Raw genomic sequence first — 9,401 nt, forward strand, 5'->3', positions numbered from 1 at the left:
TAGCTATATATGGAAAGTAGCCATTAGCGAGTTACGAGTTAAAAGTTTAAGGTTAAGATACAATAAATATTTTGTCCTTTAATTTTATACTGAAATGTTAATGTAATACAGTACGAAGTCCTCACTTGGAGTTTCAACAATACACTTCAAACACTGTTTTTTTTAGTTTAGATATTAGATAATATACTTTTTAAGAATCGGTGATCATCATTAAGCGAATTCTCTTATTCCGATTATTTGGGGTGTTCGTTATATGAAATAACTTACACAATCGAAATTATTATCATTAGCGATTTGCAACAAATTGATGAATATATTAAGAATAGATGTATAATAATTGTTATAAAAAAAGCTTTACAAATATTATAAAAAAAATAAAATAATGGTTTATTATTTCGAGTTCGCGACCCAGAAGTGTGAACATGTGGGAACTTGCCACCGCCAGTAAGAAACATGAATAAGACGCCGTCGATAATTTTATTCCTGGAATCAGCTACCGAGTCATTTGACTAAAGGCTACCTTAATAGCTACTGTTGGTCGGTAATTTACATTGTAAAGAGCCCAATAGAGCAAGTTCTATTATTGATAGTATTTTTTCTAATACAAATTTAAGTATAAATTTCTTCTGCATAATTTAGTTATTTTTTTATTATGAATTGAAATTATGAAGAAATCGTTAATTTTGATTAAATAAGAGTAATTTGAAGATCTTAATACATAATAATAATTATTTTTATACTCTATACGATGCTACATTTCATTTAAAATCTCTACGTCATTTCCATACAAGATTTCGATAACGGAAACGAATGCAAACATTTATAATGCGTCAGAATATGACATAAATGTTAGATAAATCTAAAACCACTTTGACTAATACTAGATTATTTGCTTACTTTGTAATAAACTTTGTAATAAATTACTGGCGAGGACCCTTCGGCTATTTAAGTCGAGGATGCCTTCAGGCCGAGTGGACTTTCTTCATGAGCCTGATAAAACGTAATAGCCGACAATTAGCCCATGTCTAATGATCGAAACTTCGCTTTTCGAAGTCATAATCTCTTAGTCGCTAGTTAGTCGTTTCAAATGTGTCTTCTAAATTGATACTTCGTTGTAGCTATTAACGTTTTCATTTACAAATGTAACTTAGACGAATGATTATTCACTTGCACTAATACATTGCTTACGGCTCAAATCTTGCTTACGGCTTTAATCTTTAATTATTTTACATTGTTAATAGGATTTGTAATGACAAAGGCGATAAAAATTAACTGAACGTTTGTGGGATACAATTTACTCTTTAGACGTTATGATTTATTTATATGTATTAATTATCCGTTATATAATAATAAAAAAATTGAGAAATATAAATAGTACATATAATGTTGTGAGTGAAGTAAGTCTTAAATTTTATGTTCTTGCTTACCGCAAAACTATATTATAGAAAATCTTTTAGAACTTATAATTAAATGGTGTAGTACAAGCGATATACCGCAACTAATTAAATAGACCCCTTTAAAATAGCTTACATAGAACAAATACGGTTCAATTAATTCGAATTATGAAACTAAAATATGTTTATGAGCGATTTCCCATTTCCTTTGTGACGTTATAATATAAGATACACTATAAAGTTGTATAATCTTTAACATAAAATATCCAATAAATGGGTGATAACTACAGACAGAATTTACGCCCGGGGCTCGATTGAAGTCTTCATTAGCCGCACGAATCACATTTTATGATCGTTAAAACAAGAGTTAAAATGCAAAGAAACGTACTTTACATCCATTTATATATTCCGCTAGGGTTATTTAATCATTATATATTCATTATCTGTGGTCATGATATTTTCAACACATTTAAGACAACAAAATGGTCCTTTAGCTCTTATTACAACAAACACGTTGGTAATCGGGTGTTCTCGATGACTTGATAATTTGCCTAGAGTAACTCGTAGATGTGATTGAAAAAGAGCCAAAATGGTTCTGTGGTATGTATGTACGTAACCGAAAATTACGTTCAAATTCGGGCAAGCAAAAATGCGAAGTTATAAAGTTTTAGCCCATCAGTAGGGTATTTACTATGCGGTAATCTGTCTTTAATTTTTATTACAAAGAACTATTTAATGACATTGACGGTAATAAAAACATTCATTATATTAGACAAAATAATTGCCACGACGCATATCACACTATTTTCACATCGTGCTAATGTTTAAAATATAAGTATTATTTGAATTTGCTTAAATGAACATTATTATTTAATAAAAAACTAAAATATTAAATATTCCTTTTTTAATCTAAACTGTATTATGCGTGTAATGCAACGTCACCTCATATTATGTCACAAAATATTCGATCGACGTCCATCAGTTGTCTTGGGCCTTGGATATTATTTATCTTATTTTGTCAATGTGATATTCGCGAAATAATCTGTGCTCGTTTCACACAACAAGAAGATTGGAGAAATGTGCGTGTGTGAATTTTATAATCATTATCATTGTAGGAACACTACAATCGATATTTAAGTAGCAACAAAGTATATATTTTATTTCATTAATAATAACTACTAGTACTGTTGCAGTCACAAATTGAATTCCACGCAGGCAAAGCCGCAAACTAGCATCGAATATAATTAAAATGTGTCATAGATTAAAGTTAACTATAAGGTTCTTAAAATAAGGATAACAATAAAATGAATGAGTGAAAAAGCTGATTTTTAAATTATATTAAAATGAGCATGACATTTTTCTTCGCGGGATAAGTTTGTTCTTTAAATGTTTCGTTCACATAATATGCTCCGTGTGGGCAGTAATTGCTTGTGCTCACGGCTTTTTATTTGATTGACCTGACCTTTGACGCAGGCGAGAAAATTGATAGCAACACTCGATCGTTAATTTTGAAGCATTCTCTTTTTTTATTCATTCGTCTTCGTCACTTTACGTATATCAAATATAATACTCTATCTTTTATCCGATTTTTCCTGCTTGAATAGAGAAGCAAAATTTACTCATTGTTTTTGTAAGCTATTTATACATGTATATATATTTAAGCCACTTAGTATAAATTTTGCATATTAATTCATCATAATAAAAAAAGAGTTCGAGATAAAACAAAAAATAAGATTGCTTTTAAAATACGTATTATGACGGTAAAAATTGTGGTTTGAGTCGTTTAAATACGGCGCAATGTAATACATAGCTAACATAAGAATATCTTCCGCGTGTAGTCAACAAAGAAGACACATTCAGAAACCAATAAATAAGCCAATCTTATCCCGTATTATGAACCTTTGCGATAATATTAATAGCTTGACACACTGTCATACAATTCCCGTTGTAATAGCACTGTGGTATCCTGTCAGGAAATCTGTCATTAGTTTTCCAACGAGTCCGATGATAGCAATGTGGTTCGGAAATGAGTTCTAGAAGCAGTCGGACTGGTGTGGAATAATACTATCCTGGGGCCCGGCTTCCGAGCGGATGCGGGCTTTCTTAGCCTGTGTTCCATTATCAGTAATTACGGCTACTGATAACGGGTCCGTAATGATAAGGAAACTTGTAGCTGTGTTTTAGCGTGCTGTTTTAGTAATGCGATTGGAAATATCATGTTTTCTATTTAGACTTCCTTACAAAATGCTAATATCTAGATATAAATATTTACACAATTTGTCTGAAAGGCGATAAGCATTTTGCAAACTTATACTTTCTTACTTGTGTAATTTGATTTGTAATATAGCTTTGTGTAAGCCCGTCTGGGTAGGTAACGCCCACTCAACAGTTATTCTACCCCTAAACAGCAATATTTAGTATTGTTGGACAGGCAACAGGGAAATAGAATCTTAGTTACCAAGGTTGGTGATGCATTGGTGATGTACGGAGTGGTTAATATTTTTTACATCGCCAATAATTAGGAGTGGCGACCACTTACCATCATGTGGTCCATTGCCCAGTCCGTCTACCTATTTCATAAAAAAAGAACAGTATATTTTAATCGTAACAAATGATTCATCATGGTTATAACTTAGACTTCAGATATACAAAAGACGAATGAATAATAAAATTATGACGGTGTTCTCCAAATGCATTAAACCGGAATAGTACAAGACATTAAGTAACAGTACATGTTTAGTTGAAACAGGAATACATCATTTTGATGTGCTGTAGAGAATCCGTAATGCGGTATTTGACCATGATTCTCACGCCTTACAACAATTAACGGCTGCAAAAAGTCAAACGATAAACACCTTTATAACATGAACAGTAGAATTTAAAGCTCTCGTTGAATATATTTTTGGGAACGTATTTTTCAAAATCCAAATGTTTTCAAATTCATTGTAACTATTAATGTACGATGGTCCGTCTGTTGTCTTTATTGCTGTAATTTTTATTATTGTTTGTATTGCTCTTCTGTTACTTAGTTTTTAATTTAATAATCCGTACTGTAAAAAAAGGAAATTTCTTATTTCACACTTTACGTATACCAAAATACAATCGTTCAAAATTCGTACCTGTTTGTCATTTTAAAGATTGATATTTTTTTTATTTATTTGGACCAATGCGTTATGTTTGTAGAATGTTGATTTAATATAATTTAAAGAAATATTTTTGTTATGCACCCGATTGTAATCAAATTAAAATATCTGTACATATTCAATTTATAATGTAAAAATGTGGTTAATACCTAAGTACACAAAAACATATTCAACTTAGAATCAAAAGATACCAACTCGGGTCAATAAATTTGTTATGATTGTCAAAAGGTTACATTTATTTGTACTTATTTCCGAACGCGGCTTCACCAACTTACGGGGGCGGGGGGCAGGGGTATGTATTAGGTTCTGTATGCAAAGTTTTATGAGTAGTTAAGATGTGAAAGAGTAACAATCAAACAAATAAATAAACAAACAAACAAACGAAGTATCGCATTTATTATGATATTAATGATTATTTATTTCTTTATAGGATGACTATTAAAAGTGTTAAATTATATTTAAACACGAAACGTGGGTGGTAACAAAATATATGTAGGTGGACGGCGTACAAAACTGTCACACGTGAACGTCGCTTTGTTAAAACAAAATTGCTTCATATTATTAATCATATTATCAGACTAAAATTAAGCGTATCTGACTGTTTGTGTGTTACCTCATCACGATGAAATCACTAAACCGATTGTAATAAAACTTACCATAGAGATATCCTGGGTCCTGGATAAGCATATAAAATATTGGGATTTACGGGTATTTTCCCGTATTATATATATATTTTAAATTCAAACGAGGTTTTTTTTACGTTTAACAAGTTTTTCACTGTTAATTAATATTGATTTTACATTGAATCAATTTACAAATAAAAAATCACGGAGATGATTAACCGTTTTATCGACGTTAACTTAATTGATAAGTCAGTCGATTGTTATCGATTTAATAACTTAAAGAGCTCCCCGGGTCCTGCACAAATGATTTATGAAAACTGCAAGTTACAAGCTATAAATGGTGATTTAACTTCACTGGATTAAGGTTCAGTATACCTTAATTTGTGTTTGATAAAACTACTTTATTATTATCGTATTCGTATTTGATTAAAATCGTTTATAAAGCTTCTGTAGTGTCATCTGTCATATATTTACACTAATATGACGTATGTCAAATTGTTTAAGAACGAATCGGCTAAAATGTTGTTTTTTTTTTTCTAAATTCACGATTTATATAAAAGGTATAATGAAAGTAATTTTATTGGAAATTAAAATATGTGTTTATATTATAAACACATTTCTGAACACTTTTTAAATCGATAATAAATTATTTAATAGTTAAAATATTATTAAATAAGATTTATTTAAGTACACTTTGTATTTATTATGTATAGATAAACTTCAAACGAGTACTTAGTAAAAATAAGTTAAAATGTAAACATGACAATCCACCCTCATTGATGATAGCGAGCGATAAGCAGTTTTTGCACGACGATGCGGGCCCCTAAACATACTCGTTTGGCGTCCGGGAGGGAAACGAACTTGAATAACCTGCCGCGACAGCCGGTGAGTAATTCCTCTGCGTCGGCGAGACTGATGTCTGTATGTTTCACGAATTTTGTTACAGTATTTCGGTGACAACCATAAATAACGTGGTTTAATTGCGAAGTTTGTAAATAAGTGCGTCCCAGCATCTTGATTTTGCGTATTTTGCATTGCATTTGGTCTGATGTTATCTAAGATTAATATATGTGTATAAATTATGTGAAGAATATTTTCCCATGGGATAAATTTCCTTCAGCTTAAAAAGGCATCGAACATGTCACTTCCGCTTTATAATTCTTAATGCATTTTTTTATATGGAACAAAGGGTTAATAACGTTTGCATAAAAGCTTTTGAATGTATTTAATTACGGCCTTTTTTATAAAGTTTGTTAGGCGTTGTTCGTTTAAACATTGATTTCTCTCTCGATCATTTATTTGACATTCGAAAGAAGGAGACACAGACATTGTTTAAATAATCAACTCTGAACGACATTTATATATTCATTACTATTTTATAAATATTCTATAAAATATTAATCTTAAACAGAATATGCTTATACAAGTTAATAAATTGGATTAATGAATACTTTTAGAAATTGATTTTAATATGTTTTTTCTAATCAAATTTAATGTTTTTTTTTATGTTAGATAACATGTTCTTTGTCGATTGTCTATCTGTCTGTATATATATCTGTATATATAGTTCATTTATATTTTAAAGCAAATGTGTGTAATTTAACTAATGTTTTATTTTTTTATTTTCAGATCTTGGCGTGTGTGTGGTGGTGCCTTGTTTTTATGTACGTATTAATAATATAATAGAGGATTTTTGCGAAATATATACGTTATAAGATTTCGTTATATGTATTGTAGTTTTATATGTTTTCTTAAATATTCATGTAACCGCTTTTTAATGGTTTACAATGGATGGATGGATATAGAGCACATAACATAAAATACATTTTCTTTTTACTTTTTTATAGATAACTATTCAGACCAATGTCCTGCTTTGTTTCTCTATTTATAACGCTTTCAAATAAGCAGATTAATTATTGTCATTTTTTATTAAACGAAGTATTTTTTCTTATTTATTTTTATAAAGAAATTTTATAAAGAATCCATAAAAACAATCTTAATTATTTTTTTAAATTTATTTCATTAAAAAAACTACAGAAAATCAAATCGAATATATCATATTCGAATATATTATAATCGAATATATCTCACAAGAATATCTTGTAAACGAAAAATATATACATAACAAAGATGACAGAATTTCTCATTTAAAATATACTTTTAATATTATGCATAAATAAATCAGATAAAACGATAATGATCTGCAAAAATATTAATTGTAATAAATACGTCAACAATAAACACATTTCTCGATATGTTTTATTATGAAACGCTATCAAATAAACTGCTCGCCTGAACTGGTTCTTATAGAGGTCAGAACTCAGTTTATTGTCACTTTTAAAACAACAAATAATTTAATATTAATAAATGCTTGTCAAGTTTATTAACTATCTGTTTATGATCACTAATTTGATAACGAGCTTCTGTCTGCGACTATTTTGAAGTGATTTGTAGGAATGTTAACATATAAAACCAAAGAGGAATGTTTTATTTATTGATAATATTTGATAAATAATTAACAATATAAACAATTAAGCAAAGCTGTTATTGTATGTTGATATCATATAATAAATCGTTCGTAAGGGATGAAAGTAACGTCATTTAAAAAATTCACCTTTATATAATCCAAGAAGCGTGATTTTTAAAATGAATGCAGTAAGTGATATAGTAAAAGTTTAAAGCGAAGTGATAAGAGAATCGTTTCGCCTATGTCGATAGCGTTCACCAACTATTATTTTACTAGTGTATCGATTTTTATGTCAATCGATTTATTGACGTAATATAAAACAATTGATGATGATTTATTTTTCTCTAATGGCAACAATGTTTTTATATTAATTTGATCAAAAAAAAATTCAGGTATATTTTCTATTTTTAAAAAGAATTAAACTTATTAAATTTTAATCGATTATAAAAAATAAAATTGTAAAATGAACCAGTTTTGTAGTTGATATGTTACGTTAGCTAAATGTATTTTAGATAGCATATACTATAGATATAATTAAGTTTTTAGAGTTTATTTAAAGTGTTAACATCTGGCACAAAAATATTAAAAAGGCGAAAAGAGATCTAGCATGGTGAAATGTTGTTAACATAAGAGACGCTAGTTGTGACTAATCTTCAAGTTTCCATAAAAATACAGCAAGGTATTAAACAGTAAATACCACAACTTTATAAAATTTGCCATTAAAGGACAAAAGGAGATATATTTTCTTTATTTCCACCACTCGCGTCTATTCTTATGCTTCGCTTTTAGCTCTGTGGTATATTTTTTTACTGGAGTAACCGCTAATTCAGTTTAATACATATCTCAATCAATATCGGACTATCAATTAATCCATATTATGTCATCGACATAGTGAAGCGGGCATTGCCATGTGGTATATGAATATTCAAACCCGTTCCGACTCTTGTCTCGGCTGCAACCTATGGACTTAGACAGATGGACACAGAATAAATAGAAATACGAGAAATGCTGTATTTAAAGAAAGTTTACGATGTTGTAGATATCATAGCTTAGATGTTATAATGCTTTGAAAATATCGTGACATTTTTTTAAGACAAAAATAAGTTGTAATGTAGCTGTATACACATATATATATATAGCTACATATTATATTATATGCTATTTTTAGGTTACGTGTACCACGTGAAGTTTTACAAATTGTATAAAATTAAAAACTTACTAATATGTAGCATGACGTAAGACGTCGTTTGAAATGTAATTTTCTTTAACTTAAATGTAAACATTTTTTTACGTATTTACATAGCTTAGTATACATTACTAATACTCCACGATTTCATTTTCCAAGGTAAGCGTAACAATTTTTATTCAAAGTTGATTGATCAAAGAAAACAAATCTGTTTTTAAACTTTATCAGTATTTGATATACTCACATTCAAATAAAAATTGTAAAGCTTAGACAAACAAACCTTTTGTGCAGTTTTATAACTGCTAGTGATCATCCGGTGATCGAAAATATTATTATAAATTAGACTATAATTGTTTTTGAGGGAAATATATACAAATTTTTTTGAATAAACAAATTTTTTTGAATAAATAATTTGTTTATTCAAAATACTAAAGCTCTTCAATACATACAAAAAAAAAGGAAAAAAAAGGAAATCGCTTTACAAATAGATGAAAAAGAGGTATTGAGGTATTTTTCTTTGCCTATTGTCTAATATATGTAATGCTAATCTTATATATGATCTATATAAGATTATATTTTGTGAAAGGT

This window comes from Nymphalis io, chromosome 3 (assembly GCF_905147045.1).
Source record: "Nymphalis io chromosome 3, ilAglIoxx1.1, whole genome shotgun sequence".
Taxonomy (NCBI): domain Eukaryota; kingdom Metazoa; phylum Arthropoda; class Insecta; order Lepidoptera; family Nymphalidae; genus Nymphalis; species Nymphalis io.